This window comes from Rhinolophus ferrumequinum, chromosome 11 (assembly GCF_004115265.2).
Source record: "Rhinolophus ferrumequinum isolate MPI-CBG mRhiFer1 chromosome 11, mRhiFer1_v1.p, whole genome shotgun sequence".
Classification (NCBI taxonomy): Eukaryota; Metazoa; Chordata; class Mammalia; order Chiroptera; family Rhinolophidae; genus Rhinolophus; species Rhinolophus ferrumequinum.
The window spans coordinates 34,468,199-34,483,028 of record NC_046294.1 but is presented as its reverse complement, the minus strand read 5'-3'; the positions used below and the strand labels follow the sequence as shown (position 1 = coordinate 34,483,028).

At 46.6% G+C, this 14,830-nt stretch overlaps 1 protein-coding gene across 14 annotated transcripts in view; it reads left to right on the top strand.

Annotated features, from left to right (window-relative positions):
* Positions 1–14,830, top strand: part of NAV2 (neuron navigator 2) — a 702,045-nt gene that overhangs the window by 418,546 nt on the left and 268,669 nt on the right. The window contains exon 1 of one of the 14 annotated variants that reach the window (XM_033119005.1): positions 10,542–10,561. The exons of the other annotated variants lie outside the window; for them this stretch is intronic. The gene's annotated coding sequence lies outside the window, so the exon portion shown is untranslated. Of the gene's footprint in view, positions 1–10,541; positions 10,562–14,830 lie in introns of those variants that run through there. 14 annotated transcript variants of the gene reach the window in all.

The window sequence follows — 14,830 nt, the reverse complement described above, 5'->3', positions numbered from 1 at the left end:
TGTGGCGTAGGCGAGTCACTTACCTTTCCAGAGTGTCAGTATTCTCATCTGTATGATGGGGTAGTAATTCCTGCCTCAGAAGATGCTGTGAGGATGAACTGAGATGCTACGTATAATGGATTGAGAGAAAGCAGAGCACCCTGGCACAGGAAAGTGCTTGGGAGAGGGAACTCTCAGATGAGTACTTGGGAGCTCCCCAGGGCTGGAGGATAACGTACAGGTCAGAATGCCCCTCGCTCTTCTCTCTGCTTTTGCGATGGAGAAACAGTGTACAACAGAACCGGTTCTGCTACCTGTGAGCACGAAGGAGCCAGGTTAAAAATAATAGCAGCCTGACTTGCTTGGCATGCGTTTCCTCTGCCTCACCCCATCTGAGGCTGGTGGAATTGGGAAATGGTCAAACAAACGTGGGCCTTGTCTGGGAACATTGGGCCAGGGTTAGGAGAGCTGGAAGGCAGGGGAGGGCTGGGATTAAGGGAGAGACAAGAGTGAGATGCTGTAATGGGATCTGTGGCCAATGTGCTTAATGACTTTCTCTACTGATTTCCTGAATTCCGGTTTGCTCAGCAGGTCAGTGGGAAGAGCCAGACCTCAGGCTGGTCAGTACGTGTGTTCTCTGCATGTCTCTGCTGATTTGTAGGGTCACCTGGTTGAAAGTATATAATGTTCATACTAGCTTTATAAGATTCCATTGAAAAAGAGAAAATAGAAAAATTACTTATTTTCAGTGATGCTTTCACCAAACATATGTCTAGTTGTCTAGGATTCTTTTAATGAGTATTCTGCAGACCGTCCTTTCACACAGCCCGGCGCGGTGGCAGTTGTGCCCTTCCTAACCTTGAGGCTTGCAAGATTACCAAGTGCTTTGTGAATCAACAAAAAACAGTCTTGTTTATTCTACTTTCCTTCCAATCTCGAGATAGTCAGTTATCAGTGGTCATATCTGTGAGTAGTATTGAGAGAGGAGCACTCACTTAATCAGAATACTGTGATAAACAGAATATTCCATTTCCTGGCTGTACTCGATGACAAAGGACATAGCAGATAATGTGTTCCCTGCATCAAATCCATCCATTCTTCCTTCTTTCCTGCCTTCCTTTCTTCCATCTATCCATGTATCCATTCATTCATCCTACAAAGCAGTTGCATTGGCACTAAACTTGCAAGGGAATATGGAGAGAATGACATGTATCCTGCCCTGGGACACCTTAAAATGTGAAATAGTCAAGACACTGATGTACCGGGATGAAAAGCCCAAGGACAAATGTTGTGGGGAAGAGTGGTATTTGAACCAACTGCTCTTTGAGAATACACAGGATCCTAATTTGTGAGGACTTGGCATTCCCATTTCAGGAGTAAAGTCCCAGAGGGTAGAAGGGTAGTTCTCTGTGAAGAATTGCCAGTAGTTGCACTGGACTGAAGTGAAGGGGAGGAATGGAAAAATAAGAGGTACCTGCTTAAGTAGCAGGTCTCGAAAGTCAAGCTAAGGAGTTAAGATTTGATTCTGCAGGTACTAGAGAATGCTTTCATGGCTGGTGTGGCCAAGGGAAGACTTTCCAGCCCTTGCTTGAGCCTGGACACACGCTGATAGATTCTGAGAGGTCTTCTACTTGTTAAAGATTAGGTGTTAGGTCTGAGAGATGGGGCAGACTTATCAATGGGTAGTGACTGATTCAGCAGCTCCAGGCATGTGTCGTACCTCCCACATTTCCTCCTTTCTCTGCGTCTTCTTTCTTTTCAAACCTCTCCTTACCTTTGAGTTTTTCTGCACTTTACTGAGTTTTCCCACTGTCTTCAGACATTACTGTGAGACCTGCTCTCCTGCCTCACCTCTCAGCCTTTTAGGAATTTGGGAGTTTGGAGAAGGGGGTTCAGCCTCCATGACCTCTTCTATCTTTGGAATCTGTCCCCTGGCTAAAAATAAGGCTGTTGCTTAGTGCCAGTATTGATGGTATTTGCAGCTGTCCTCTGGGAGATGGACTCAGACGAATAACCCATTTTCAAGAGGACATGGCCATTAGGTGACAGCTATTTATGTTTCCTATTGACTAGGGCCAAACCTGAACTGTCACTGACATTAACATTTCATGTGCCACGAAGCCATCTTCCCTTATCAGGCTGTCTCTTCCCATTTACTTGAAACATCTCACTGTGTTGATCTAGGTTCTTCAAAAACATGAGCTACGAAATCTCGAGGGGCTCCTGTGTTCTGGCTGCTGGGATTGTCCCTGGCATACCTCTCATCCCCCAGCGCCCCCTAAACCAGGGTATTCGCATCTCCATTTCACAGAAGAGAACAGTGAGTGCCGAAAGGCTAAATGGCTTGCTCAAAGTCACCAGGTCAGTCAGTCAGTGACAGAGCCAGAGTTCAAACCGACCTCTGCCTGGAATCAAAGCCTGGGTAATTTCCACGAAACCACGTGTGTCTGATTTCTGAACCTGGAATGTCACTACAAAGGGTTTTATTTATTCACTTCGCCCCCTGACTGTTCAGTCATTTGTAGTTAAGTAGTTGATTGAACATGCAACTTTTAAAAACGCATGCATGCTGAGTTTGCCTCAGTTGCCACAGTGCTCCATCTTGATAGAGTTTCTTTCCCGCACCCTCAGATTAAAATAAACGAGGCCCTAAAATGTCAGGCAAGATTCCTTGTGGCTTTATCATGAAATGTATTTTATAGATGGCTAAATTCTCTGGTGAACTTCTCCTTGGGAAATACTCTTTTCCTGAATTTCGATTCTTCATCAAAGGGTTAGTACATGGTGTGTGCTAACCATTTCTTAGTGGCCTTGACATTGAAGTTCTGGGTAGGAAATTATCCTGCATCCGTCCCCTCTGCTGCCATCAGATCCCTTTCATCTCAAGTACCTGCACTTCTTCAACTTAAACTCTGGAACATGAGCAGCCCGGGGGCCAGGGGAAAGAACGTCCTGATCTCTGCATTAATGTGGATTCTTAGAAGGAAGGAGGTACAGTGGTTAAGAACGCGTGTTTGTCGTGTTTGCAAGCAGAGGATCTGGGTCAGTTGTCAGCCTTGTTTCTTGTTAACTGCTGGACGTTAGGCATATAGCATCTCGGAATCTCAGTTCTCTTGTCTTTAAAATGGAGATTCATTTCTGGACGGGGGTGGAGAAGGGACTTGAATATTCTCATATTGTTTTTGTATGCTACCCTCTGCTAATAGTTGGATAGATTAGAAAAGTACTCGAGTCCCTCCTTTGTGGGACGTGTTTAATAACCATGCTGCTCCTCTCACCGTATAATACAGATTTTCTAAATATTAAGAAGTAACGTGGGTGTTGATGAAATGCTCCTCCTTCCTCCTTTCAGAAATAATTATCCGTGTACCCCTATGTAGAGCACGCTCTGATAGTTCTCAGCCCTGCCTGGGCATCAGAACCCTCTAGAATTTTTTTGGGGGGAGGCAGATGTGTGCCTCGTTCAAACCTGCTGAAGGACACTGTTCGGGAGGGCTGGGCATGTGCTTTGTTAAAAGCTCCTCGGGAGACTCTGACATGCCGCTAGAATTGAGACTACGCATGTAACCAGCATATTGGGCCGGTGTGATGTGTGGATCACGGACAAAGTTCATCGAATGTTTTTCCTGCCATGGGATGAAGGCTCTAGCAGCCCATGTCCTTTCTGCTCACTCATAGACAGTCTCGTGGCCACAAGAGTTTGCAAAGATAGTCTCAAATGAAAAATGAGAATATCCCCCTTACAAGACAAATCAAAGCTCCAAACTGGTAATTGGCTCAGGACCCTGCAGAGTGAAAGCAGTTGGCCCTCCTCCACCCCCAGGGGGGCATGCAAAGGGAAAGATGCTTACTTGGATGGTGCCTCCAGAAGCTGGTTTCCGGCCCTGTTGAAAGCCTGTTGCTTTCTTTTGAGGGGCATTCAAGGTCCCCTGCTTAGGACCCACAACGCACCCTGGTGTGCGCTCTCTCCAAGGAGACACTCGCATCCTTTGTCTCAGTGGTGGGGCTGCAGGCCAATCCCAGCCTGTACTGGTCTGACTCCGCCATTGAAACCCTGTCCTCTCTCCCTGTAGCTTCTCAGGGCAGGAGTCAGATCTCAGACCACAGCATCCTTCACTGCAGGACTATTCATCTCAGGCTCCCCAGTGAACCCCTGCAGCATGCCCTGCCCCAGGTGTGAGTGGGTGGACAGCAGGTGTACTCATAGCACAGTGTTCCCCAATGACACCCTCCTCTCAAAAACACTCCACACTTTCATCTCTCGTTATATCCTCCATCCAGTGGGGCAGTTAAAGTCTTGAAACTGGCTCTCCAATTTTCCTTTGAATCCTGCATTGTGCACAATTGTCCCACGCTTCCTTCGGTGCCTCTGTTTAAGCTCAGGCTTAGAAACAGGCCTAAGTGTCATGTTGAGTTACCTGCATAGTGGCCAATGGCTTGGGCTCTCAGACAGGCTTGGTTCTGAGACCTTCAGAAAGCATTTTGACCTCTCCGAACTTCAGATTCCTTGTGAGTAAAATGGGACTCGTCATAAAAGCAATTGTGAGGATTAAATGTGACAAGTGAGTCTGAAGGGCTTCGTGCCTGCCACCTAGGAAATGCTCAGCACTACCCATCATCCAGCTCAGTTCAGCTGAAACTCTAGACCTCGTAGCTGCCTTCTTTAAAACGTCATGTGCAGACGGGCAGTCAGTTGGACAGGGGCTTTGTCACCATGGCTCCATGGAGAAACACTGGCTCAGCCAGTTCCGTGTCCAGAAGCCACCAGAGGAAGGTCTCATTGAAAATTGCTCACAAAAGCAGGGTCACAACAGCTAACTGAATTAAGCAAGTTATCAGGCAGTAGAAAATGTACTTAGATTTGCATCTGTGAAGCAGATGGCCAGGGCACAATGATTAAATTAGATTTATTATGTTTGGGGAAATTAATTTGTCACTTTATTATTTCTTTCATTCTTTCATTCATTCATTCATTCTTTTTTTTTTTTTTTTTTTTTTAAAGAGAGATGTGATTTTGTTATCTCTGGTAAAAGTGATTTGTAGAAAGAGTTTATCCTTTAATGGAAACAAGGGACATGGCAGGACCTTGAAAAACCCTTGTCTTCTAATTGTCTATTAATAGATGATACAATTATGTAGCATGTGGCCCAGAGAACAGAAATGCTGCCACCTATTGCTGGTAAAAGCTGTCTTCTGTTACCAAGCATACAGAGGATATTTTCTCCTCTTAAAAATCTTCAGAACATGGGCCATTGGTATTAAATTCATTGTGGAGGTGTTTGTACGCTGAAGTTCTTAGGACCCGGTGTTTCCTAGCTCATGGTATTAATTACAGTGTCTCACAGCACATTTTGATCTGGTTAACTTCAGGGAACTTTAGGCACTTTGATTTCCTTCTTTTAAAGGTGAGGAAGAATCAAATGCAGAATCTTTAAGAACAAATGGGATCTTTTGAGTCACGGCTCAGGGTAGTTAACTGGGAGATTCCCAACCTTATTCTGTGGGCACAAATAGTTCTTTCATGGCCCTTTTGAAAGGATCAAAGCAAACCTGGAGTTTTGAATGCCTTCTTTTTTGTTAAGTCCTTTTATCCTTAACAGTTACTAATGACCATTCTAGGAAATTCAACCCTGCAGGAAGTTTATTGTACATAATAACTGGGGTATAAACGTTATACATATACCCTTCGTGTGTGTGTGTGTGTGTGTGTGTGTGTGTGTGTGTGTGTGTACAGATGAATGAAGTTTCTGAAATTTTGTGATCTCAAATTCAACATCGAGCGAAGCATTCTGCCCCTGAAATGGCTAGGTCCACATGCTGTCTATCCACGGGGTTTAAGAACTGGGTTTTTGAACCTGACAATGGAGCTTTGTATTTTTTTTAAGAAATTTTTTTATTTTAGAATGGATTTAAGTTTACAGAAAAGTGGTGAAGATAGTACAGAGAGTTCTCATGTGTCCTACACCTAGTTTCCACTGTTGTTAACTTATATCGCTGTGGTACATTTGCCACAATTAATGAACCAGTATTAAAACAGTATCATTAATTAAAGTCTGTACCTTATTCAGATTTCCTTAGGGTTTCTTTTTTTTTGGGGGGGGAGTGGGGGGTGTTTCTATCTAATGTCCTTTATCTGTTCCAGGATCCCACCACACATTTTGTTGTCATGTCTCCTTAGGCTCCTCTTGGCTGTGACAGTTTCTTAAACTTTCCTTGTTTTTTATAACTTTGACAGTTTTGAGGAGTACTGGTCAGGTATTTTGTAGAATGCACCCCCCTCGCCCTCTTGAGATTTGTCTGATGCTTTTGTCATGATTAGACTGGGACTGGGTTTTGGAGAGGAAGACCACAGAGGTAATGTGCCGTTTTCATCACATCATATCAGGAGTACATGCCATCAACATGGCTTACCGACGCTGACGTTAACCGTGTCCATCGGCTGAGGCGGGGTTTGTCAGCTTTCTCCTCGGTGAACTTACTCTTTCCTCCCTTCCCGTCGTTCTCTGTGCAGCCCACACTCAAGGAGTGGCCACTCATGTTCCACTTCCTTCAGAATGGAATATCTACTCGAATCATTTAGAACTCTTTTTGCATGGTTTTAGCAGTATGGACTCGTGGATATTTGTTTCATACTTAGGTTTTAATCTAATACCACTTCATTAGTTTTTTTTGCTCAAATTGTTCCAACTTTGGCCACTGGTACTCTTTCATTTAGCTCCTGTGTCCCTTTGACATAGCCCATCAATGTGTTTTGGTGTGGGAACACATCCTTCCTTTCTGGTACTGTAATATGCTCCTGGCCTATCTTGAATATTTTCTGCCTCAGTCCAAGAATCACCAGTTTCTCCAAAGAGCCCAGGTTCCTCGTTTTGGAGAATGGTATTAGAAACCAAGTTAGGGGCACTGCGTGTGCTTGTTGCTACTGGGGTATCGCTGTTTTTAGACCTTTTCAGTAGATGTATATACACATACCTGTAAATAGTGTACCTAGATTAATCTAAACATCGGTTTACATGTACTGATATACTATATAGAGCCATATATAGTTTATGCTGATAAACTGTACTATCATTTAGTTTATAAACTTAGTTTATAATTTATATTGAGTTTTCAACTTTAATCGATTACCATAGGGATCATTCTAACCTTCTCCTCCTTGTTTAGCTGTAACCTTCCACTCCAACAGTGAGAAACCCCTCTGAAGCTTATTAAACGTACCTGTGCAGGGTCCACGTCCTCAGGTTGGTTTAGATGCCCACCTGGGGCCTGGGCGTCTGTATTTTACTAAGCTCTAGACAGGTCGAATTCTTCCATGATGGGCTCAGGTGACACGTACTCATCTTTAGAGCATTGGCCACAGTTGCTCTCTGACATCTTTTTATAATATCTGTATTTGACATCCTTACTTGATTAATACCTGTCACTGCAAGACACTAAGCTGTTCCACGTCAATTTTGCTCACCATTTTATCCTCAGTAAGGGTTTATAGTAGGTACTCAATAAATATTTGTTGAATAAGTGAGTGAAATTACATACAGCATTAATGAAAATAAAAATAAATATGATGTACCGAACCCTTCCAGTATGCCAGATGCTTTTGAAATATTGTCCACTTCATGGATTTCACTTGGGTCTGTCTGACATCAGAATCGATGCCCTTTCTGTCACGGAGTTCCTATTGTAGGAAGTCCCTTGTTTCCTGCTTTGCGTGTCACTAACGTTTCCACTGGCCTGGATGGAGCTGTGTGGGTGGACGAGGAGGAGGCCAGAGGGGGAGAAATGGCAGCACCCATTTAGAGTCTTATCGACGCCCCATTAGGAAATTGACTCCAATTTGGTTTGGGGAGGAGGGTGCTTTTTCCTGCCTTTTCATGCTTACAATGAAGGTGACATTGATTTACAATTCAGTGGGTTGGAGCAGGGAAGGGAGGCTTCTATGGATGGAAAAGATCAATTAAATGATTATCCCAGCTGCCACACACTAATGCCTTTCTTAGTGAGTTTCAGAATCAGGAAGCAGAAGGCCACCACATTTAGCCTTTTAGAGGAAATCTAATTGCCAACTTTGCGATGCCAAGTTTTATTAGATTGGGAAGAGCCATTCTTAGCGGTTGGCAGTTTCAGGCACGAAAGAAAGCTTCCCAGTGGTCCCCTGGAATTCTCAATGACCCCCTTCTCTTCCTTTGTGGGTGCTTTTGCTGAAGTTGTATGAATATAACACTTTGGTGACATCATTTTCTGTGATTGTTATCTGGGGCTCTTGGCAAGCCGTCAAAAAATATTTATTGGAATCCTTTCTGGGCTAAGCACTAGGCTGGTGGCTGGGGATTTTAGAGGTGAGTAAAAGCACAGATTCCTGTTGTTTAAAGAGTCTTCCACCTGAAATGCTCTTCCCCGAGAACAGTGGGCCCCAAATTGGAGTGTGCCTGAGAATCACCTACAGAGCTTATTCAAACCCAGGCTGCTGGGACCTTCCCCCAAAATTTCTGATTCAGGAGGTCTGTGGTGGGCCCTGAGAATCTGCATTTCTAACAAGTCCCCATGTGAGGCATGTGCTGCTGGCCTGGGAGAACCATTCCCCTGAGTCTTTGCATGGTTGTTCCCTTCTTGTTAGTTAGCTCTCTAAACGTCACCTCTTGAGAGAGACCGTTCTTTTTTTTTTTTTTTTTTTTTTAAAGATTTTATTGGGGAAGGGGAACAGGACGTTACTGGGGAACAGTGTGTACTTCCAGGCCTTTTTTTTCCCCAAGTCAAATTGTCGTCCTTTCAATCTTAGTTGTGGAGGGTGCCGTTCAGCTTCAAGTTGTTGTCCTTTCAGTCTTAGTTGTGGAGGGTGCAGCTCAGCTCCAGGTCCAGTTGCCGTTGCTAGTTGCAGGGGGCACAGCCCACCATCCCTTGCGGGAGTTGAACCTGCAACCTTGTGGTTGAGTGGACGCGCTCCCACCAACTGAGCCATCTGGGAGCTCAGCGGCAGCTCAGCTCAAGGTGCCGTGTTCAATCTTAGTTGCAGGGGGCACTGCCTACCATCCCTTGCGGGACTCGAGGAATCGAACTGGCAACCTTGTGGTGGAGAGCCCACTGGGAGAGCGGCCATTCTTGATTTCTCTACCCCACGTAGTGTCCCTCCACTCCTCACCATTCATTCTCTATTGCATTTTCATCATAGCCTTTATCGTTCTCTGATATTAGCTTGCTCACTAGTTTATTGCCATTGTCTCTGTCTCCCACTCCTCATCCTCCGTGGAATAAAGCCCCACGAGAACACTTTCTTATTCACTGTTGACTCCTCTGAGCCTAGAAGAGTACCTGCCACAGAGTACAGGCTCAATAACTACTTGAATGAATGAAACCATTACAAGCATAATGAGTCCTATGAAGGAGAGGCCCAGGCCGCCGTGGGAGTGTAACAGGTGGGGTAAGACACTGCATCGCATCCCACACGGAACCGTTTCTGGGCACGGCCTGAATGCCTATTTCAAACGCTGCACACCAGCATTTTGCCTGCAAGGTTATAGGTTGTAGGATTTGTTTGGAGACCTCAGTCGGCCACTGATTTAATTTTTCCATGGTCCTGTCCACACTGAAAAAAGGCAATCTCAAGAGCCTAACAGAATTCTGCTGGGCAGGCAACTCTTGACACAGACTGGTTTCATAAGCTCCCAGGTCGCCATCACTGAGCTTGGCGAGAAGTGAGGCCTAAAATGGGCTGCTTCTAATGACCTTCCTCCGGACGTCCACACTTGTCCACTTGCTGAGATCTGGAGGCCAGCGGCCATACACATGCCCAGATCGCCTTTGCAAAACCCCTGCAACATTGAAGGAAGGCTCATGCGCCCTTTCTTTGCAAGAGTGATGGTGATGGTTAGGTGGAAGCATGCAGATTCCTCTCCTGCGTCAGCCTTTTAGAGAAATGGAAGGGCGGGCAGCGTTCCTCCCCTTGACAGAGAGAATGTCAGGAAAGAGACAAGACGCACGCAGGCACCACGCAGCTAGCAGCACAAAGGTTGTCAAAACCTCAATGCAGAAAATGAAAGCATTATCAGGCTCCTGCTCTCGTGTGGCCTCAGCGGCCGCTGCCCAGTTCAAGGAAAGTTTGTGCAGCTCCTCAGCCTAGAGCTCCCTGGCCCAGCCTTTGCCAAGTGTATGTGTGGCGGGTGGCATCCCCAGGTTTGTTTGTCTGGGTCAGCAAAAGAACTGGGATTTATTTCCCTTAATGTCAGCACGGAGAGTTCGATTATTTGGGAGGGTGAGGAGCATTTGGTGAGGGAGAAGGAGATGGACGAATTGCCGCAGTCTCAGGGCTGAGGGCCAGAGTGCCGCCCAGCAGGTTGGGGTAACATAAGCTGCCGCTATTCAGGAGGTGGCCTGTGTAAGAAAATCTGACCACAGCGGGAGCGTGACTTCAGCTAAAATTAACCTTCACGGCTTCCCACGCCTCCGCAGGGCTTTGAACTAGACACCCCAAGAGGGTGCATGCGGTTGACTGCTGGGGCCACACTGGGGGCAAGCCATGCCCAGAAGCATCAACTTAGGGGTTCCCGCCCGGGGCCAAAGCCGGGATTCCTGTGACCATTATAAAGTGGTGAGCAACCTCCAGGGACTCGGGCAGGGTCTCTGGGGAGAGATGATGACGTTTGTTTGACTTGGGCTTGGGCTCAGAGATGATTCCAGTCTGTTTTCTATGCCCAGTGGGAGCACGGGGGCTCCAAGCCGGCTTTCCTTTTGCAGAACACTTCGTGGAGCTAACTGTCACCTCCTTGCTGATTTTTTTCTTTCCTGTATCCTCATGGGATAAGGACCAGGTAGTATATTTTTAGAGCAGGTAGAGAGGATGTGTCTGGAAGTTGTTGATGCCTTGGAAAAATACAATTGCAAACACCAACGGCAGCGATGAGGAGGGTGGTGGATGCCAACAGGTGTGGCAGATCTCAGTCTGTTTTCTCAATCTTGGGCCTCAGCAGGTGCTCATGGGGAGAAAGATTGACCTCTGTTAAAGATTTGAAGAGATGTAAGGGAATACGCTTGAGGGCTTCACTGCAGAAAGGGTTTGTTGGGGGGCAATTTGAAGTGATTTCCGGTCCTGTGAGCCTCAGGAAGGACACCGCTGATCTCTCCCACCCCTGGATGGAGCAACCTGGGTGGTGTCTTTCTAGCAGAATGGATGGCAGCTACCACCGTGGCTTTCTGCTTACTGTGCGGAATCCGTTTGGGAGCTTGCAACACAGAGCAAAAAGGCAAGATGCATTTCTTTTCCTGTATGCCTCCTGAATCTTCAGCTAGGTAATGTAACTCTACAGCTAATGACAGTCCTGGCGCTTGTGCTTGTGGCCAAGTGGCCCTCTGATTGGACAATCAGAATGGTCATTTTGATGTGGTTTGCTTAGCTTGCAAAAAAACGGGGATGTAATGTATCCTCCTCTCAAAACGTACCCCTGTCCCTCCCCACCAACCCACCTTCCTGGGCCACATGAACCTTCTAAGCTTTAGTAAGGGCTTATTTTCTGGGGAAGCAGGTGCCGCTCTTAATTGTGTAGTGACTGCTGTGCATAACTGACCTTGGAATGCTGGATTGCAAAATGGTTAAGCCCCCGAAAACATTTGCTTGGGTGAGCAGATATCCTATACCTGCAAGGATATGAATGGTGTCGGGATGAATGCTGTAGAAAAAAATAAAAGAAACTCCCCACACAAAGATACCTTTTGATGCGGTTTTCAGGCCTTTTTCTACGTGAGTCGCTCTGTTGAGCCCTCTGAATATTTTACATATCCTCGTTGCCTCTGTCCTCTGGGCATGTTAGCTCATTAACAGTGGGGCACTGCTGGGATATTAGACACTGTGGTGTCTTTTGCTTTCTCTGCCTACCACCACCCAGGCAAGGCACGATTAATGGGGATGTCCTTGGGTTATTATTGTTTTAGTGCTGGGATCTAGGCTCACTGCCTTGTGGAAGAGATTTCTTTTGGGGTAGGATGTTAAAAATAGACATTTCAGTAGAAGGAAGCTATGGTATGTGGTTCTGAGCTTCGATGAACATTCTCACATACTGCACGGGGATTTCCAGCTCCTGCTGAACCTGGCTGAGTGGACACAGAATTCAAATTCCTATGCTCTTGGTAGAGAAGACTCCCTCCAGTTTCATCCTGGAACTTTCTCCCCCTCATGGCCATCCAAGGACTTGGTTTTTGACCCAGTTAGAATACTTGGGCTACCGTGCTGATAGTAACCTTTGTCCAGCTGAGCTCTCTTTCCTCAGCTGTGAAATGGGGAGAATGCATCTCTCCCTTTCCCTGGTTGTGACAAAGCTCAGATTAGACTGTGTCTCCGAAAGAGCTTTGTAAATTGTAAGCACTGCAGATGGGAAGCAGAGGCTGAGCTGTCGTTGTTAGGACTGTATTCTTCTTCTTGAGATGACTCAGGCGGGACTTTCTTCCAGGACTTTGTAAAATAAATAATATCTTTGTGCCAATCGTTCTTGTGTGCCCTGGGCCAGGTTGTCCCCCGGGTAGGGGAGACACTTCTTCTTTCCTGGCTGCCAGCTTGGTATCTGGTTGTCTTCCTAGTAAAAGCCTATTATACAAATACAAGCTTACAAAAAACCCCGAGGTGCCCTAGGCCTGAGAGTCCTGACATCTGGCTGGGAGAGGGACCCGGGGCACAATGGCCACTTCCACTGTGGCCAAGTCACTTGGCCCTGTTGGTGTTGAGAAAGGAAGGAGGCTCCTAAGTGTGGAGGGGGCAGGGCAGTGTCCGCCACTGCCAGGAACTGCCTGCCTTCCAGAGATGGTTCAAGATTTGCTGTACAACTTTCCCACCAATGGCACAGCAGTGTCTTTGTCACGCCCTGCGCCTCGCTGCCCACCAGGATGTCACTCTCTAGCCATCAATGAGGATATCAGACCTTCTAAGGGCCCCCTGGCCCCAACAACACTGAGCACCTGGACCTTCCTTAATAAGAATCATTACCCGTCGCTGAGCACCTATGTGCGCCTGCTCACAGGTGCTTGCTGTTTTCTCGTTTAATTCTCCACATAAGTTGATGCTAGTACAGTTATCTCCACTCTTACAGACGGAGAGACTGAGTTGGAGTGACTTGCCTGGATTTGTGTACATTAAGAGGTGACGCCAGGATCGTCCCAGATCTGGCCTCACGCTGTGATCACTACACGTTTTCTCCTGGTCACAAACAGCAAGTTCAGAGAAGTTCCTGGATATTCTCCCTTACGTGCCAACCAGAAGCCTGCGTGGAAGTGGGAGCAAAGGAGGAGACATGCTGCCCCATTTACTTTGCAGGCCCCTAAGCTATTCTACGTCTCTCTTTCTCTAAGTGAAACCAGAAATGGACTCCACCTTGCTTTCTGCTCTGCCTACATCACAGCTCTTCATGCAGGAAAGAGGGCCACCCATATCCCCACTCTTGGGGTCCTCACAGGATCCACCTCACCCCATACATCAAGCTGCTGCATAATCTTCTCAGGAAACCTGACTGGGGGCAGTCCTTCAACTACCATCCGACCCTCAGCTTTCCTGAGTAAGGGAGCGTCCTCAAATCACTAGAGTTTGTGTTGGGTGTTGTGAATTTTAGTAAGCGATGTACAGCTTATAGAGCCATTCACCTGCAGTGGTCTGAATGGCCCTAAACCACAACAAAAAACCTTTTTACTGTTAAAAAAAAAAAATTCTCTCCCAAGCTTGCCGCAGTGATTGCATTTCCTCACACCAGTCTCCTGGCTTTAAAGCATCGATGACTCCATTGGAAATAGAAATGGTAATTGGGAACCCTGACTCACTTGGCCCTCCCTAGCAGAGCTGTGTACCTGGTGTCTAACAAGCCCACATGGAACTGAAGGAGGGTCAGGTGAGTTTTGATCACCCAGGACTTTGCTGACGCAGGGCCAGGCCCAGTCCTGGGAACAGGTGGTGGGGAGCATGGTGAGTGTGCCAGGTGGGCCCCCTGGGTGGGTGGTGGAGTCAGGGGACAGGGAGAGGCGGGGCAGCCTGAGGACCATAAGTACTGGGGAGACTGAAGCAAAGGCTTGTGCAGCAGAGGTGAGGCAGCTCAGAGGGCCTTTCAGCCCTGTGACAAGTACCCTGCAAGGGGCACAGAGGAAACCGCAAGCTCACCCTCTCCTGTCAACCAGGAGTAACCTCACCGTGGCTCCACTCGCTCTCTCCTGTCCCTTTGCCTACCGGGAAGCCCGACTTGGCTCCTCTTGGCATTCCTAGGAAGGACTCTGCTTCCTCTAGAAAGCAATAGAGAGCATACTGAAGATTTTAAAGGGGAGAGTTTAGATCATATACGGTTTATTAAATGCCCTTTGGTTTTTGTCTCCAGGGCTCCTGGCCCCTCCCACCCCACAGCCTCCCTGCTCCCCACTCTTCTTGGCTCCGAACCTCATCTCCTTTTCTCCCTGAATTCTCTTTCTCATGCAAAGCATTTTAGCTCAGTCTCCACTCTTTCAAATTTGCATACTCGTAAGCATTATTCTATGTAACAAAGAAACCTCCCCCTGGTGGGGGTGGGGTGGGGGACTATAACAAGTTTTTTCCTCTTTCACCTGTGTTTGCCCAGTGGCTTAACCATTGGTTTTCCGAAGAAAAAAGCCTGATAGGTGGCACTTGCTGATTTCCATGGTAAATCTTCCTACCAAGGCTCATTTCAGTCTACCAACGTGACATCTCTGAACACAGAATTGGGAAGAGATGTGCAATAGTAAAACCATTGTGTTTGCTTCCCTCATACGGGTATAATAGATGTAAACAAGCTCGAGAGCATAAATGATAGTAAAATGTGGTAAAATAATTAGGAAGTGATGAGTTTTGAGTATTCATTACAGCCTTTAAAAATTATAA